The sequence below is a fragment of the Herpailurus yagouaroundi genome, unplaced genomic scaffold (assembly GCF_014898765.1).
Source record: "Herpailurus yagouaroundi ecotype Mexico unplaced genomic scaffold, PumYag 67793, whole genome shotgun sequence".
Taxonomy (NCBI): Eukaryota; Metazoa; Chordata; class Mammalia; order Carnivora; family Felidae; genus Herpailurus; species Herpailurus yagouaroundi.
Genome location: NW_024420586.1, coordinates 25,913,044 through 25,931,836, shown reverse-complemented (window position 1 = coordinate 25,931,836; position 18,793 = coordinate 25,913,044). Strand labels below are relative to the sequence as shown.

At 36.9% G+C, this 18,793-nt stretch overlaps 1 pseudogene; it reads left to right on the top strand.

Moving 5' to 3' along the window:
- The window catches only part of LOC121026112 (CDGSH iron-sulfur domain-containing protein 2-like), a 37,418-nt pseudogene that overhangs the window by 4,188 nt on the left and 14,437 nt on the right, over positions 1-18,793 (top strand).

Below are 18,793 nucleotides of genomic sequence, written 5' to 3'. Positions count from 1 at the left end.
AGGTGTTTCTAAAGCTTTAGGTTTTTCATTTAGTTTTATGACCATTTGGAGATTTTGAGTTCATTTTTATAAATGGAAAGAGGCACACATCAAAGTTTATTTTTTGCATGTGGAAATCTAATAATTTGAACACCATTGATTGAAAATACTGTCCTTTCTGTAATGAATTGCCTTTCCATCTTTGTCAAAAGTCATTTTTGTGGGCCTAGTTTTGGACTCTGTGTTCTTTTCCATTGATCTATTTACCTATATTCATGCCAATACCACACTGTCTTGATTACTGTACTTTTATAAGTCCTGAAGTTGTTGCAATTATTCCTACTGTATTCTCCTCTTCCAAAATAGTGTGTATCAAGTCATTACATTGTTCACCTTAAACGTACACCATGTTATATATCAATTACATCTCAAAGCTGGAAAAAGATTTCATCAGGAACCAAAACCTCAGTAATAAAATAATAGATTAATGCAGTATTTTTAAATCAAAATTAATGCTAAAAATCCATATTGAACAAAATATAAAATTTTAAATAAAGACAGGATCTGACCCTGCAATATATCAATTGCATTTTCCCTAAAAACAAAACAAAACAAAACCAAACCAAAAAGATATTTGACTATTCAGAGTTCTGGGAATTAATGTGAAGTTTAGAATCAGCTTTTCAGTTTCTAAAAAATTGCAGTAGGATTTTGGTTGAGATTACACTGAATATTTAGATCAATTTGGGGACAACTGACATCCTAACAATATTGAGTCTTCATATCTACAATCATAATATACTTCTCAATTTATTTAAGTATTTTGTAATTTCTGTCACTTATGTTTTCCCATTTTCAATGCACAGAACTGGCACATATTTTGTTAGATTTGTATCACTAAGTTTTCTTAGTGTGCCATAGTTAATGGTATAGATTTTTAAATTTAGTTCCTGATTGATATTGATATTACAGCTAATATTTATAAATGCAAGTGATTTTTGTATATTGATCTTGTAGCCTGCAACATAGCTAAACTCCTTTATTAGTCCTAATAGCCTCTTTTGTGAATTCCTTTGCATTCTCTACATAGACTATACCATGTCATCTGAATAAAAAGAGAGTTTTGCCTCTTTCTTTCTATTCTGTATACCCTTTGTTTCTTCTTGTATCAACAAGGACCCCCAATAGAATAATGAATATATGTGGAGAGCAGATATTCTTCTCTTCTTCCCAATCTTTAGGTCAAAGCATTACGTTTTTCATCACAAGTATGATGTTACATGTAGGTTTTTTGTGGACATTCCTTAACAGATTGGGGAGGTTCCCTTCTTTTCCTAATTTGCTGAAACTTTTTTATCAGGAAGGAATGTTGGATTTTGTAAAATACTTTTTTCTTATTTTTATTTTTTTTATATGAAATTTATTGTCAAATTGGTTTCCATACAACACCTAATGCTCATCCCAACAGGTGCCCTCCTCAATACCCCTCACCCACGCCCCATCAACCCTCAGTTTGTTCTCAGTTTTTGAGAGTCTCTTATGTTTTGGCTCCCTCCCTCTCTAACCTTTTTTTTTCCCTTCCCCTCCCCCATGGTCTTCTGTTGATTTTCCCAGGATCCACATAGGAGTGAAAACATATGGTATCTGGAGAGTGTTATGCTAGTGAAGTAAGTCATACAGAGAAAGCAAAATACTTTTTTCTGAATCTACTGTGATCACATGGTTTGTTATTTTTCATCATTTAATATTGTGAATTACATCAGTTGGTTTTCAAAAATTAAACTCTCCTTGTATTCTTGAAATGAATGACTTATTCATGATATATTTGATTATTGGCAAAAATTCTGCTAAAAATTTTTGCATCTATGTTCAGAAGAGGTATTGGTCTGTAGTCTGTTTTTAAAAGCTTTTGTTTTTGTTTTGTCTTGTTTGGGTATTAGAGTAATGCTGGCCACATACATACTATTAGAGAGACAGTATTCCTTTTCTATATTCTGGAAGAGTTTATATAGAATTTTTATTATTTTTCCCAGAAATGTTTGGTAGAATTCATCCTTGAAGCCATCTGTGCCAGGAGTTTACTTTGTAGAGAAGTTTGTAAACAAAAATTCAATTTCTTTATTAGTTATGGGTCAGTTTTGATGATCTATTTCATCTAGCATGGACTTTGGTGGTTTGTATCTTTCATATTATTTTCCCATTTTACTTATGTTGCTGGATTTATTGGCATTAAGTTGTTCATAATATTCCTTCATTATCCCTGTAATACGTTTAGAATCTGTAGTGTTTGCTTGTTTCATTCCTGATACCAGTAAATTATATCTTCTCTTTTTTTCTAGTCAGTATGAATAGAACCTTATTAATTATATTGATTTTTTGAAAAAGACTGCTTTTGGTTTCACTGATATTTTTCCTAATTTTTTATTTTATATTAAGTGATTTCTTCTCTAATATTTATTATTTCTATTATTCTGTTTAGCGTGTTTGATTTGCTTCTCTTCTTCTAGTTTCCTAAGATGGAAGCTTGGGTTATTTATTTGAGACCTTTCTTCTTTTCTAATGTGTTTAGTGCTATAAGATCCCCGCAAAGTGCTGCCCTATTTGTCACCCTCATAATCTGATACGTCATATTTTCATTTTCATTAAGCTTAAAATACTTTCTAGCACCCCCTGTGATTTCTCTTCTTTTTTTATGAGTGCGTTAGTTTCCAAATAATTTGAGATTATCCAGATAGGTTTCTTGTTGTTGATTTGCGATTTAATTCTTTTGGGACCAGAGAACATACTTAGTCTTACTTGAATCCATTTAAATGGACTGAGACTTGTTTTCTGGCTCAAAATTTGGGGCCTTGGTAAATATTCTGTGTGACCCTTGAAAATAATGCATATTCTTTTGTTATGGGGGAAGTGTTCTATAAATGTGAATTAGGACATATTAGTTGATAGTTTTGTTTAAGTGTTCTGTATCCTTACTGATTTTCAACTTGTTCTATTGATTATTGAGAAGAGGGTGTTAAAAATGTCATACTTAAGAATTTGTCTATTTCTCCCTGAAGATGTCAGTTTTTACTTCATGCATTTTAAAGTTCAGTTATCTGATGAATTGACTACTTTATTATTATGAAACAGCACCTATCTCTGGTAATATTCTTTGCCCTGAAATCTATTTTATCCTTTGTTAATATAGCCGCTCCAGCTTCCTTATGATTAACATGGAATATCTATCCTTTTGTTTTTAGTCTGTTTGTGGTTTTATATTTAAGTGGATATCTTAGGGGCTCCTGGGTGGCTCAGTCAGTTGGGCATCCAACTTCGGCTCAGGTCATGATCTCACAGCACATGAGTTTGAGCCCCACCTCAGGCTCTGTGCTGATAGCTCAGAGCTTGGAGCCTGCTTCCAATTCTGTGTCTTCCTCTATCTCTGCCCTCCCCCACTTATGCTCTGTCTCTCTCAAAAATAAATAAATATTAAAAAAATTTTTAAAGTGGATATCTTATAGGTAGCATATAGTTGGGTCATGCCTTTTCACCCAATCTGACAGTCTCTGCCTGGACTTTAATGTGATTGTTGATATGGTTGCATTTAAATCTGCCATCTTGCTATTTATTTTCTCTTAATTTCATCTGTTCTTTATTCCCATTTTGCTCTTTTGTTGTCTTCTTTTCGGATTAATGGGTTATTTTTTTTGGATTACACGTTATCTCCTTTTTAATAACTTTCTGCTGTATTACTTTAGTGATTGTTTTAGGATTTACAGTATATATCTTTAATTTATATGGTATATGTACACAGTATAGATCTTTCACCAATCACAATCAATTGTAACAGTTCACATGTAGCAGAAGAACCTTACAACAGTATTCTTCCATGTTCCTTCTCCTTGCCTTTTGTGCTGTTGTTTTCATATGTTTTGTTTCTACCTATGTTATCAACCCCATAATACATTGCTTCTTTGTTTTGCTTTAAGCTGGCAATCATCTATTCAAGAGATTTTAAAAATAAAGAAAAGAAACTGTATTTACCCACGTAGTTTCCACCTGGTATTGTCTTTCTGCCTGAAAGATTTCCTTTAGCATTTTTTGTAGTACTGCTGCTGCTGGTGATGAATTATTTCAGCTTCTGTGTGTCTGCACAGGTCTTTATTTTTCCTTCTTTTTGAAATATTATTGCCGGGTAAGCATATAATTCTAGGGTGACAATTTTTTCTTTCAGTTCTTTAAAGATGTTACATCACCATTTTCTGCCTTACATGGTTTCTGATGAAAAATATGAATCATTTTTATTTTTGTTCCTCTGTGCATAATATGTCTTTTTTCTGGTCCCTTTCAGGATTCTTTTTTTCTTTATCACTATTTTTTTGAGCAATTTGATTTTAGTGTGCCTTAATGTAGTTTTCTTTATGTTTCTTGCACCTGGAGTTTCTTGTTTCTTAGATTTGTGAGTTTATGGATTTATCATATTTGGTGTAATTTCAGCCATTATTTCTCCTAATAATTTTTCTTTGCCCTTCTCTCTCTCCATTCCCGGGAATCATACATGTATTAGGTTGCCTGTAGTTGTCGCACAGCTCACTAATGTGTTCATTTATTCTGAGACATTTCTTCTTTTTTAAGATTTTATTTTGTTTTGTTAATGTTTATTTATTTTTGAGAGAGACACAGATAGCAAGTGGGGGAGGTGCAGAGAGAGAGGGAGACACAGAATCCGAAGCAGGCTTCAGGCTCTGAGCTGTCAGCACAGAGCCTGACTTGGGGCTCGAACTCGTGAATTGTGAGATTTTAAAGTTTTTTTTTTTTTTTTTAAGTAATCTCTACACCCAACGTGGGGCTTCAACTCACAACCTCAATATCAAGAGTTGCAGGCTCTACTAACTCAGCCAGCCAGGTGACCCATTCAGACTTTTCTTCTGTGTGTTTCTGTTTGAATCATATTTATTGCTGTATACTCAAGTTCAATAATCTTTTCTATTGGAGTATCTAATCTGCTCTTGATCTCATCCAATGTATTTTATATTATAGACATATTTTCATCTCTACAAAATCATGTGGATTTTTATTTATATTTTCCATTTATCGCCTTAATGCATTCATGCTTTCCTATATGCTTTCAATATATGAATATGCTTTTTATTATTTTTACTTTTTTAATGTTTATTTATTTTTGAGAGAGAGAAGTCTGGGGAGGGGAAGAGAAAGAGGAAGACACAGAATCCAAAGCAGGTTCCAGGCTCCAAGTTGTCAGCACAGAGCCTGAGGTGGGGCTCGAACTCATGAACCGCGAGATCATGACCTGAGCTGAAGTGGAATGCTCAACCGACTGAGCCACCCCAAGCACCCCTGAAATATGTTTTAACAGTTGTTTTAATGGCTTTTCCACTAACTTTATCATCCGTGCCATTTTGGGGTCTATTACTATTGATTATCTTTTTCTTCTTATACCTGCTTCTTTGTATACCTGGTAACTTTTTATTGGCTGCCAAAATTGTGAGTTTTATGTTTTTTGGTACTAAATTTTCTGTATTTCCTTTAATAATTTTTAGCTTTTTGGGGGGGAGGAAGTTAAGTTACTTGGCAAAAGTTTGATCCTTTTGAGGCTTGCTTCTAACATTTGTAAGGTAAAATCTGGAAGGGTCAATCAAAATAAAATTGCTCTTCCCCTTTAGAACTTGCCAAAAAGGAAAGAGCACTTTTCTCTCTCCTCTTTCTTAGAGTATTTCCTAAGAAATCTAGTATTTGTGAATCCTTCCTCTGTCCCTTTCATATATACATAAATCTTTTTGAGAACTGAATAAGCCTCTTGCCAGCCTTGTAACCCAAAATGCTTTTGTTAAGGGACTGGGAGCCTTCACTTTGAAATGTTAACATCAAGGAGGATAGTGCCCCTATATATCTCTATCATCCTGGGATTTTAGCCTAAGCACCTTGCTCTAAGCTGTAACCACCTGCTTGTTGTAAAGATATGAGAAGTTTTGTTTTCCCTTTGGATAAAGGCAATTAACCAGCACAGATGGCCATTCCAATTACCAGGTGAACTTAGGATGAACTATGAAAGAGTGTATAGCAAACAGTGCTTTCAAGAACAGTGCTTTAAGAACATGTATGTAATGGATAAATTACATCCATAAGAATGGGATTTATTTCTGTCTTTGCAGTCTCGTTAGCAGATTGTCTGTAATGCATCACAGTCTGGTTCAATGCATATTCAATAGTAAAACTGCTTTCTATCTTTTCTGTATTCAAAGAGAGGATTTCCTGGATTGGCAGGAAATTTTATTTCTAATTTTCTCTCGATAGATCATAGCAGCAATTTATGGTGAATATTGTTCTCTACCGAGGCACTATTCTTCTCAGCACTCTACCCAAAGCCCTGTGTATTACAAGATTTCTCCACTCTAGATATTGGGGGTATGAACTCTTCCCAGCCCTGTTTCAGCTCCAGCATTTGTTCTCCATATTCATTTCTTGTGATTCATTACTTGGCCTTGGGTAGTTTCCTCATATACATGTGCTGATCAGTACTATCTGGAGACTCTAGGAGAACCCTCTGCATACTTCCAGAGAGCTTGAGCCTGTGGCCCTCTTTCTCTCCCCCCACTCTCTCTCTCTCCCTCTCTCTCTCTCTCGCCCTCTCTTCTTCTTCTTCTTCTTCTTCTTCTTCTTCTTCTCTCTCTCTCTCTCTCTCACACACACATGCAACTCTGTGCTGTGAATCTAATCTCCTTGTGCTCCTTGAATTTTCAACTCTGTTCTTGACTCAGAGAGACTGCCAGACTGTCTTTAGATTCTCCCTGCCTGTGCTCTGACCTGAAAAGTCTCTAAGCAGTAAGCTGAGGTAATCATAGGGTTCGCTTTGGTTCTTTCCTTTCTCTCAAGGACCAGTGTCCTTTGCTGCCTGGTGTCCAGTGTCCGAAAACCATTGTTTCACATAGTTTATCCATTCTTTTTAGTTGTTTAAGGCAAAAAGGTAAACCCTGTCCCTTTTACTTCATCATGATCAGAAAAAAACAAGCCCCTGTGTTTTCTTTGAACCATATTTCCTCTTCCCACCCCCTCTATTCCTGCCTCCCTTGGATTAATCACTTTTTAAAAAAATCTTTATTTCTCTAATGATTTCGAAGCTGTTCATTATATAGCGTTTTATTTTAGAGTTGACTGTTTTCCACTTATCTTCCTGAACAAATGGTGAGCTTCCTTGCCATATTTCTGGTCCTGTAGGTGAAATTTTACTAGTTCCCTTTGTGTGAAAGGGGGGTCATGGCTTAATGGATGGAAATAAGTTCCTGCTTCATGGCCTCATCTTCAATCTCTGTGAAAATATTAAAATGCCAGTCCCTAAAATGCCACAGGTCTCAAATTTTTATCTCAGTACCCCATATACCCTTAAAAATTATGGTTTCATTCTGGTAAGAAGCACTCCAAACTCCAAACTGTCTCTCCCACCAAATACAACTGTAAAACTTGGACAGAATATATGGAACAGCTATTTTAGGACTCAGAAAGTAAATAATAGAGAGTGTATTGGGGAAGAAGACCAGATCTTGTAGTATCACTAAATTTTGAGTAAGTTTACCACTTTCTTTCTTCTGGTATAACCTGGCATGGACCCATGGAAGTCTAAAACCAAGAGTGTTTACAAAATGCTGGTGGAACAAACCAGTGAAGGCTTAAATAATGGAGGAACATATGTTCACAGACTGGAAGTCTCAGCATAGTAAAGATATCAGTTTTCCCCAAATTAATTCATACATTCAATGCAACACAACACAATCAACACAATCAAACTCCAAGCAATATATATATTTTTAATATTGACAAGCTGATACCAACAGTTATAAGAAAAGACAAAGGAATGGGATAGCTAAAACAATTTTGAAAAGAGAAAAACTCAAGGTAATCATACTGATTTTTTAAAGTATTTTTTGGGGTGCCTGGGTGGCGCAGTCGGTTGAGTGTCCGACTTCAGCCAGGTCACGATCTCGCGGTCCGCGAGTTCGAGCCCCGCGTCAGGCTCTGGGCTGATGGCTCAGAGCCTGGAGCCTGTTTCCGATTCTGTGTCTCCCTCTCTCTCTGCCCCTCCCCCGTTCATGTTCTGTCTCTCTCTGTCCCAAAAATAAATAAAAAAACGTTGAAAAAAAATTAAAAAAAATAAATAAAGTATTTTTTAAGTAATCTCTACACCTACCATGGGGCTCAAACTCATGACCCCGAGATCAAGAGTTGCATGCTCCACCAACGGAGTCAGCAGACACCCCTCACACTACTTGATTTTAAGACTTACTACGAAGTTAGATAAATCAAGACAGTGTGGTATTGGTGAAGGGACACACACATAGATCAATGCAGAATAGAGAGTCCAGAAATAGAACCATACCAATAAGAGCAATTGATTGTTGACAAAGGTGTTAAGCAAGTCGAATGAGAAAAGATAGTCTTTTCATTCCTTCCAAGTTTTTCTTTAAATTCCAGTTAACATACAGTGTAATATTATTTTCAGGTATAGAATTTAGTGATTCACCACTTCCATACGATACCCGGTGCTCATCACAACAAGTGCCCTGAGAAAGAATAGATTTTCAACAAAGGACATTGCAAAAACTAGATTTCCATGTACTAAAAAAATTACCTCAACCTGAACCTCACACTTTATACAAAAATTAACTAAAAATCATAAATAGATGTAAATGTAAATATAAAACTATGAAACTTCTAACAGAAAGTGTAGGAAAAATAGCTTCATGACCTGGGGTTAGGTAAAGCTTTTTTCACATGACACTATAGTGGGACCCATAAAAGAAAAAAAAGATGATAGGTTGAACCTCATCAAAATCAGTGTTTTGTTCTGTAAAAGACACTATTAAAAGAATGCTAGAGGAGCTCCAGACCAGGAGGAAATAGTTGCAATTCTCACATCTGACAAAAGACTTGTATCCAGCATGTATAAAGAACACTGATAACTCAGTGAGAAAATTAAAACTCCATTTTAAAAAAATGGCCAAAAGACTTAAACAATTACACCAACAAAGATGATATGTGGATGAAAATAAGCACATAAAAAGATGTCCAACACCATTAGCCATTAGGAAAATACGTATTAAAACCATGATGAGCTACAACTACATATTTATTAGAATGGCTAAAATAAAAAGTATGGGCAAAACCAACTGCTCAGGTGGCTGAGTGTCCAACTCTTCATTTCAGCTCAGGTCGTGATCTCACGGTTCATGAGCCCCTTTTGGTGGGCTCTGCACTGACAGCATGGGGCCTGCTTGGGATTCTCTCTTTGCCCTTCTCCCACTCTGTGCACACTCTCCTCTCTCTCTCTCAAAATAAATAAATAAACTTGTAAACAAATAATGTAGAGCAACAAGTGCTCTTTTACATTGCTTTTCAGACTGCAAAATGTTCTAGACACTTTGGAAAACAGTTTGAAGGTTTTTTTTTTTTTTTTAAATAAAGTTAAACATATACTCACCATATGATCCTACAGTCTCATTCCTGGATATTTACCTTAGTGAAATATTCACAAGAAACATGTACACAAATGTTCATAGTAGCTTGATTTGTAATAGCCCCAAGGTGGAAACAACCCAAATGTTCTTCAGCGGGTGAATGGATAAACAAACTTTGGTACTACTCGGCAATAAAAAAGAATGAACTATTATTTTTTTTTCAACGTTTATTTATTTTTGGGACAGAGAGAGACAGAGCATGAACGGGGGAGGGGCAGAGAGAGAGGGAGACACAGAATCGGAAACAGGCTCCAGGCTCTGAGCCATCAGCCCAGAGCCAACGTGGGGCTCGAACTCACGGACCGCGAGATCGTGACCTGGCTGAAGTCGGACGCTTAACCGACTGCGCCACCCAGGCGCCCCAAGAATGAACTATTATTGATGGATCTCAACCTGAATGGATCTCAAAGGCATTGTGCTGAAAGAATTAAGCCCCAGAGGATATATATTATATGGTTCCATTCTCAAAAAGATGTAACAATAGGGACAGGGAATAGATTAGTAGTTATCAGGGCTTCAGAGTTGGGAGCAGGGAGTATTACAAAGGGATAGCACACGGGAGGGTTTTTTAATTTATTTTTTTTTTAATTTCAGTATACTTAACATACAGTGTTATATTAGTTTCAGGTGTACGGTATAGTGATTCAACACTTCCATACATCACTCATCATCACAAGTGCCCTCCTTAATCCGCATCTCATATTTCACCCATCCCCCCACCCACCACCCCTCCGGTAACCATCAGTTTGTTCTCTATAGTTAAGAGTCTGTTTTGGGGGCACCTGGCTGGCCCAGTCGATGGAGCATGTAACTCTTGATCTCAGGGATGTAAGTTTGAGCCCAACATTGGTATAGAGATTACGTAAAATAAAATCTTTTTAAGAAGAGTCTTTTTTTAGCACAAGGGAGTTTTCAGAGTAATAGAACTGTTTTTTATTCTGGTTGTGGTGATGTTTACATGAACCTACACAAGTGTTAAAATTCACCGAACTGTATGCCAACAAAGTACATTTACTATATGTTAATTTTAAAATAAAAATAAAAAAAATTATTAAACATCCAAATAGTATCAGTTTATATGGGTTATATCTATCAGTTTTGCCATAATGGAAGTTAAAAGTGATAAAAAAATTAATTTGTTAGTTCATTTAAAAACAATACTGAAAACATGTTACATAAATAACCTACTTATAATAAAAAAAACCATATATTTCAAAATGTGCAAAACATATAATCTCATTGTTTTACATTTTTGTAAATCTCTTTAGTGTCTGGCTTAATAGAAGACAGCTGGAGTCTATTTCCATTCAATGTGTTATAATATCATAGGTCAAGTAGCTTCAGGAAAACTCTAGTTTTACTTGACAGAGAGAGTGATCAGTTCAAATAAAATCTCCATATTATTGTGAAAATAGTTTTTACTTTGTGGACCCTGGAAAAGATCATGGAGATCCACAGAGGTCACCAGACCCCCCTTCCATTATTGCTGCTAGTGTATGCCAAAATCTGATACCCTCCTAACTAATTTTCCTCTTCAGCTCAGGGTCACTGATCTAACTTTCCCTTCCCTTTTTGTCTCTGGTACTTGGGGATTTCTGCTTCTTGATTCTAAAATGGGTATATCCATTTTATTTCCATTTATCCAGCACTTATGTATCTGAAGTTGAATGAAGGCGTTCTATCATCATGATGTTATTGATATTTTCTATTTTGTTCCATGTGATTTCCTTGAGCCTTTCCACAATGTTTCTAAACTTTCAGTTGTGGAGTTTGCTTGCTTGCTTGCTTCTAATGTGGCTTTGTAATTTATTTTTCTTTTCTATTTTGTTTTGAGCTGTATAACGTGTTTTCTTAATCTCCTGTCTTACATATCTTCTTTGAACTCTATTATTTCTTAACTGTGCTCTTTTTATTTTATTTTATTTTTTTAATTTGTTATTTTTTTTAAATTTAAATCCCAGTTAGTTAACATATAGTGTAATAATGATTTCAGGAGTAGAATTTAGTGATTCATCACTTACATATAGCGCCTAGTGCTCATCCCAGCAAGTGTGTTAATGCCCATCGCGCATTTAGCCGGTCCCCCCATCCAACGCCCCTCCAGCAACCCTCCGTTTGTTCTCTGTATTTAAGTCTTATGGTTTGTCTCCCTCTCAGTTTTTACCTTATTTCTGCTTCCCTTTTAAAGAGCCGTCGTGATACCTATAATAACCACATACCATCATGATATTTATAATATCTATACATGATCATGATATCTGTAATACTTCCAGTGTTTCCTTGGTCAACCTTCTTTCTTTTCCTTAAGTTTTTTTTTTTTCTTTTTTTGAGAGACAAAGAGTGAACAGGGGAGGGGCAGAAAGAGAGGGAGACACAGAATCTGAAGCAGGCTCCAGGCTCTGAGCTGTCAGTACAGAGCCTGATGTGGAGCTCTAACGAGCTGTGATATCATGACCTGAGCCAAAGTTGGACACAACCAACTGAACCACCCAGGATCCCCTCCTTGGTCAACCTTCTAATTGTGTGTGCTCTTCATTTGCCTTTTTCTTTTTCTTTCTTTTTTTTTTTTTTTGTTTTTTGTTTTTTGTTTGTGGGTTTTGTTTGTTTGTTTTTTGCCTTTTCCTTATGGTCCTTTCTCTTCCTCATTTCCCCCACTGGTTTCTACAATAGGTCTTAAACTGGTTCCTTTTTGATTACCATTCATATTTTGATGGGCTGGCTACCTGTTGAAGACACTATAAAGCAGCCCACATCCTTGACAAAGGTATATTGAATCAAATACTCTATCTCAAATCATGTCAGCTTATTTTTTCTAGGAGAACATCTCTCCTCTATCTTTGTCATTCCTTACCAAGGGCAAACGTGGTGGGAACAGCTTTCCACACCAGGTGGCAGGACATTAAATGGGTATATTACCTTTAGATAATTTTAAAATGATAATAGGGGTGCCTGAGTGGCTCAGTTGGTTAAGCGTCTTGACTCTTGATGTCAGCTCAGGTCATGATCTCACAGTTCGTTGAGATCAAGCCCCAAGTCAGACTCTGCACTGAGCACAACCTGCTCGGGATTTTCTTTCTCCCTCTCTCTCTGCCCTTCCCCTGCTCGCTCTCTGTTTCTCAAAATAAATAAATAAACATTAAGAAGTAAATAAAATAATAATAATCAACTAAAAGTCAGTCTGCTTTTTATCACCAAGTATGAGCAATTCTAAATAATATCAGTGATAAAATACTGCTCCCTCCAGGGAATGCTCCCATTGCTCTCCCCCCACCCCAACTCTTCCCTGCCCCTGCCACTGATTCATCAGATTCATGTGATTCAAGGCCTTTATGATACAATATCTTTATAAAAGAGGTTTTTGCTGGGTTGCTTATGTGTATTTGTGGTAGCGTGGGGGAGGACAACAGACTAAGCTGTTCTGTACACAGATCTATCATTCATTGCTCTATTTTCCATCTCCTTTCTCATTCCTACCAACCCCCAAATCCTGTCTGGGACTCCACTGGCAAGATGGGCTTCAACCTCCATTCCAGCCTCCTCATAAAACTACTGCAGAGTTAGGTTTCTCCTTTTCCTCTAGAATATAGACTCTTTAAATCAGGGATTTTCACATGTTTTGTTCACTGCTATATACCCAGCATTCATTACAGTGTCTGGCACATAGTAGTTATCTATGTACCATGTGTCTATTTATCTATCTAATCAGCCATGATCATACATTTTTCTGTATTGCTATGTGGCACAACTCAACAGATGGTGCCATAGGCAGCATTATGAAAATTACATGTTCCCAACATGGCATAGATTCATCAGATAGCCACCAGACTTCATGGGACTGTGAGGCCCAAGATTTACTTAGTGGCAAACTATGTAGACAGATGATTGAGGACCAACCGCCAATCTCCAATATCCTGGCACTATCTAAAATATCTGGATTTCGGTGGTAGATGGGGATAGGTCTGAAATGTATTACTGGTGAAATGAAGGCTCAGAGACACAAATTAGATTGAATTATTGAAAATATGGTTATATTCCAATGGAATGGGAAAAGATATTTGCAAATGATATATCAGACAAAGGGCTAGTATCCAAAATCTATAAAGAGCTCACCAAACTCCACACCCGAAAAAACAAATAACCCAGTGAAGAAATGGGCAGAAAACACGAATAGACACTTCTCTAAAGAAGACATCCGGATGGCCAACAGGCACATGAAAAGATGTTCAGCGTCGCTCCTTATCAGGGAAATACAAATCAAAACCACACTCAGGTATCACCTCACACCAGTCAGAGTGGCCAAAATGAACAAATCAGGAGACTATAGATGCTGGAGAGGATGTGGAGAAACGGGAACCCTCTTGCACTGTTGGTGGGAATGCAAACTGGTGCAGCCGCTCTGGAAAACAGTGTGGAGGTTCCTCAAAAAATTAAAAATAGACCTACCCTATGACCCAGCAATAGCACTGCTAGGAATTTATCCAAGGGACACAGGAGTACTGATGCATAGGGGCACTTGTACCCCAATGTTTATAGCAACACTCTCAACAATAGCCAAATTATGGAAAGAGCCTAAATGTCCATCAACTGATGAATGGATAAAGAAATTGTGGTTTATATACACAATGGAGTACTACGTGGCAATGAGAAAGAATGAAATATGGCCCTTTGTAGCCACGTGGATGGAACTGGAGAGTGTGATGCTAAGTGAAATAAGCCATACAGAGAAAGACAGACACCATATGTTTTCACTCTTATGTGGATCCTGAGAAACTTAACAGAAACCCATGGGGGAGGGGAAGAAAAAAAAAGAGGTTAGAGTGGGAGAGAGCCAAAGCATAAGAAACTCTTAAAAACTGAGAACAAACTGAGGGTTGATGGGGGGGTGGGAGGGAGGGGAGGGTAGGTGATGGGTATTGAAGAGGGCATCTTTTGGGATGAGCACTGGGTGTTGTATGGAAACCAATTTGACAATAAATTTCATATATTATAAATATATATATATGGTTATATTTATTTCACATGTGTTTGTGGACAGAGATTAATACAAGGTAAACATACATGGCTTACATAATTGAAACCATATCTCTGGGATAGATAATACATTCACATGTGATGGTGGCATTTCATGCTTATTATTCTGTACTTTGCTTTTTTTCACTTACTGTGTCTTGCCAATTATTCCACGTGAACACATCAAGAGTTTATTTGTTTTTTAATAGCTGCATTTTAGACTATTGTATAGAGGTGCCATAAATTATTTAACCAGATCTCTGTTGATAGACATTTAGGTTGTCTCCAATGGTTCAGTAAATAACTTTATACATCATTTTGCATGTGTGCAAGCATATATGGTAGGATAAATTCCTACAAATGGAAGTGACTAGCTGCTGTACACAGAAGCTGCACCAGTTTAATAGCTACCAACATCTCTCTGTCTTGTCTCTTCACATCCTCACCAATTTGGTGAGTTAGCAGACTTTTTATTTTCATCTCTGTTAATCTGATATATATAATATGGCATTTCAACTTAGTCTTAATTTGCATTTCTGTTATTATGACTGAGGTTGAGAATCATTGATGTGTAAGAGCAAATTTTTCTCTCTGTGAACTGTCAATATTCTTTGCCCACATATTTATTGTGGTCTTTTTCATATAAATTCGTAGGAGTTCTTTGTATTTTAGAAAAAGAAGCCAGGTGTGATATGAGTTGTAACTATTTTTCAGTTTGTTATCAGTCTTTTGGCATTGCTTATGGTGGATTAGAGCAATAAATCATGCTTTTATTACTAAATATTTCAAACACATAGAAAGTGCACAGAATGCTAGAACAAATACCTATGTACCCTAAATTTTGTTATTTGGGGCATGTTTGCATAAAATTTTTTTTAAATAAAATGTGCCATGGGCGCCTGGGTGGCTCAGTCAGTTGAGCATCCGACTTTGGTTCAGGTCATGATCTCACAGTTCATGGGTTCAAGCCCCATGTCTGGCTCTGTGATGACAGCTCAGAGCCTGGAGCCTGCTTCAGATTCTGTGTCTCCCTCTCTCTCTGCCCTCCCCCCCCCCCAGCTCATACTCTGTCTCTGTCTCTCAAAAATAAACATTAAAAAAATTTTTTTAAGACATAAAATGTTCCACATACAGATGAAGTCCCCTCTGTACTCCTTTCAGATCCCTTCCCCTCTGTCCCTCCCCCAAGGTAACCATTATTCTGAAATTAATTTGTATTCTTCCTATTAATGTTTCTATACTTCTACTATATGGATGTGTCCATAAAAACTGTACTGTTTGGTATATTTTTAAAATCTACAGGAGTGCCTGGGTGGCCCAGTTTAACACCCGACTTTGGTTCAGGTCATGATCTCACGGTTCGTGAATTCGAGCCCTGCTTCGGGCTCTGTGCTGACAGCCTGGAGCCTGCCTCAGATTTTTGTCCCCCTCTCTCTCTGCCCCTCCCCTGCTTGCGCTCTCTCTCTCTCTCTCTCTCTCTCTCTCTCAAAAAGAAATAAACATTAAAAAAATTAAATCTACATAAATGACATCAAATTCCATGTATCACCTCCAAACTTTTTTTTTTGTTACTCAATATTATGTTTGTAGGGCTTATACAGGTGGTACATATAGATCAAGTTAATTGATTTTCATTTCTATAAAGCATTCCATTGTGTTAACATATCAACATTTGTTCATCCCTTCCCTCACTGGTGGAAATTTTACTATAAAAAGCAATACTGTCTGTGCAAGAGTTCTCTGGGGTTTATGCCTAGAAGTGCAGTAGCTGGATGGTACCACTTCCCTTTCACAACCTGTGAGAGAGAAAAAAATAAAAAACCTCCAAACTTCTCTCTAAAGTGGTACCAATATATACAACCAGCAGTATATGAAAATCCTAGTTACTCTAACATCCTTGCCAGCGCCAAGTTGGTATTTTCAGACTTTTAAAATTTTCCATTCTGATGAGTATGAGAATGGTAAATCAATATTGTTTAATGTACATTTCCTAACTGCTAGTAAAATTGAATATCATCCATCTGGGTTTCCTCTTATGCAAATTACCTATTCATCTGTTGTTCATTTTTTCCATTGGCTTGTGCATCCTTATTGTTTTATAAAAGAGATTTTAAGGGGTGCCTGGATGGCTCAGTCAGTTAGACGACCAACTCTTGGTTTCAGCTCAGGTCATCCCGGTTCGTGTGCTCGAGCTTTGAGTCAGGTTCTGCACTGACAACGAGGAGCCTGTTTGGGATTCTCTGTCTCTCTGCTTCTATCCTTGCTAGCACATATTCTCTCTCTCTCTCTCTCTCTCAATAAACATTTTTTAAAAGGGAGTGAGATTTTTATATTCTGGACAATAGTGGTACACAGAGCACATATGAATGACATTCAGTCAAAGTCAAGGCCAAAGCTGAATATAATTATTATAGAATAGACTCCTGGAATGCAAGAATAATTCTGAAATTTTATCAGTAAGCATTTTTACAATCACAATTTTATTATGGGCTTTTAACAATTTGACACAATGCAAGAATATGAATTTCTCAGCACCGTCAGCAGCTGGACTCCTATGCTCTCTAGAGTGCATATGTTCAGTACTAAATACTTTCTTTTTTTAAATTTTATTTATTTTTGAGAGACAGACAGACTATGGGCAGGGGAGGGGCAGAGAGAGGGAGACACAGAATCCCAAGCAGGCTCCAGGCTCTGAGCTGTCAGCACAGAACGCGACACAGAGCTCAAATTCACAAACGGCGAGATCATGACCTGAGCTGAAGTAGGATGTTCAACCGACTGAGCCACCCAGGAGCCCCTACTCACTTTCAATTGAGTTCAATGAAAGAATGAGATATTTGGGGCAGGAGTTTCTCATTTTTCTCTAAACTTTTTCCCTTTCTTTGAACTCTATAATCTTTATTAAGTCTGAACTAAAGATTTATCATGAATGTTGTACAAGATTTTGGAATTTTTCCATCACATGAAATTTTAACATTTTGCTTTTGTGGCATGAGAAGATGGAATCTTCACAAGATATGAGGAATTCTCAAGGCTTTTTCTTAAAAGATTTATAGTCTAAATGGAATTCAGCAACTTAATATTAAATATAACTTAAAAAATTATTTTGTTTAACATGAATGCTCTATAGGTAAACACCTCTTATCTTCGTATAATAAAATTATTATATAATCAATTATCTGTTATTGTACCTTGGATTATTATGTAAAATAACATATACATCTGTCCAAAAAGCATATAATGCCTTTCCTAAAATTGTCTAGCTAATATGTTCTCTTAATATTGACATTAAAGGCCAACCTATGTCCCACTTAACTATTTGAAATTTCTTAATTGGTTTTTGACATAAAATTCACACTTTACATGAAATTAACAGAATTAACAGTTTTTTAAATTTTTCTTAACATTTATTTTTTTTTGTATAACCTTATTTTTTTTCAATATATGAAGTTTATTGTCAAATTGGTTTCCATACAACACCCAGTGCTCATCCCAAAAAGTGCCCTCCTCAATACCCATCACCCACCCTCCCCTTCCTCCCACCCCCCATCAACCCTCAGTTTGTTCTCAGTTTTTTTTGTTTTTTTTTTTTAATTTTTTTTTCAACGTTTATTTATTTTTGGGACAGAGAGAGACAGAGCATGAATGGGGGAGGGACAGAGAGAGAGGGAGGCACAGAATCGGAAACAGGCTCCAGGCTCCGAGCCATCAGCCCAGAGCCTGACGCGGGGCTCGAACTCACGGACCGCGAGATCGTGACCTGGCTGAAGTCGGACGCTTAACCGACTGCGCCACCCAGGCGCCCCTGTTCTCAGTTTTTAAGAGTCTCTTATGCTTTGGCTCTCTCCCACTCTAACCTCTTTTTTTTTTCCTTCCCCTCCCCCATGGGTTTCTGTTAAGTTTCTCAGGATCCACATAAGAGTGAAAACATATGGTGTCTGTCTTTCTCTGTATGGCTTATTTCACTTAGCATCACACTCTCCAGTTCCATCCACGTTGCTACAAAAGGCCATATTTCATTCTTTCTCATTGCCACGTAGTATTCCATTGTGTATATAAACCACAATTTCTTTATCCATTCATCAGTTGATGGACATTTCCACAATTTGGCTATTGTTGAGAGTGCTGCTATAAACATTGGGGTAAAAGTGCCCCTATGCATCAGCACTCCTGTATCCCTTGGGTAAATTCCTAGCAGTGCTACTGCTGGGTCATAGGGTAGGTCTATTTTTAATTTTCTGAGGAACCTCCACACTGCTTTCCAGAGCGGCTGCACCAATTTGCATTCCCACCAA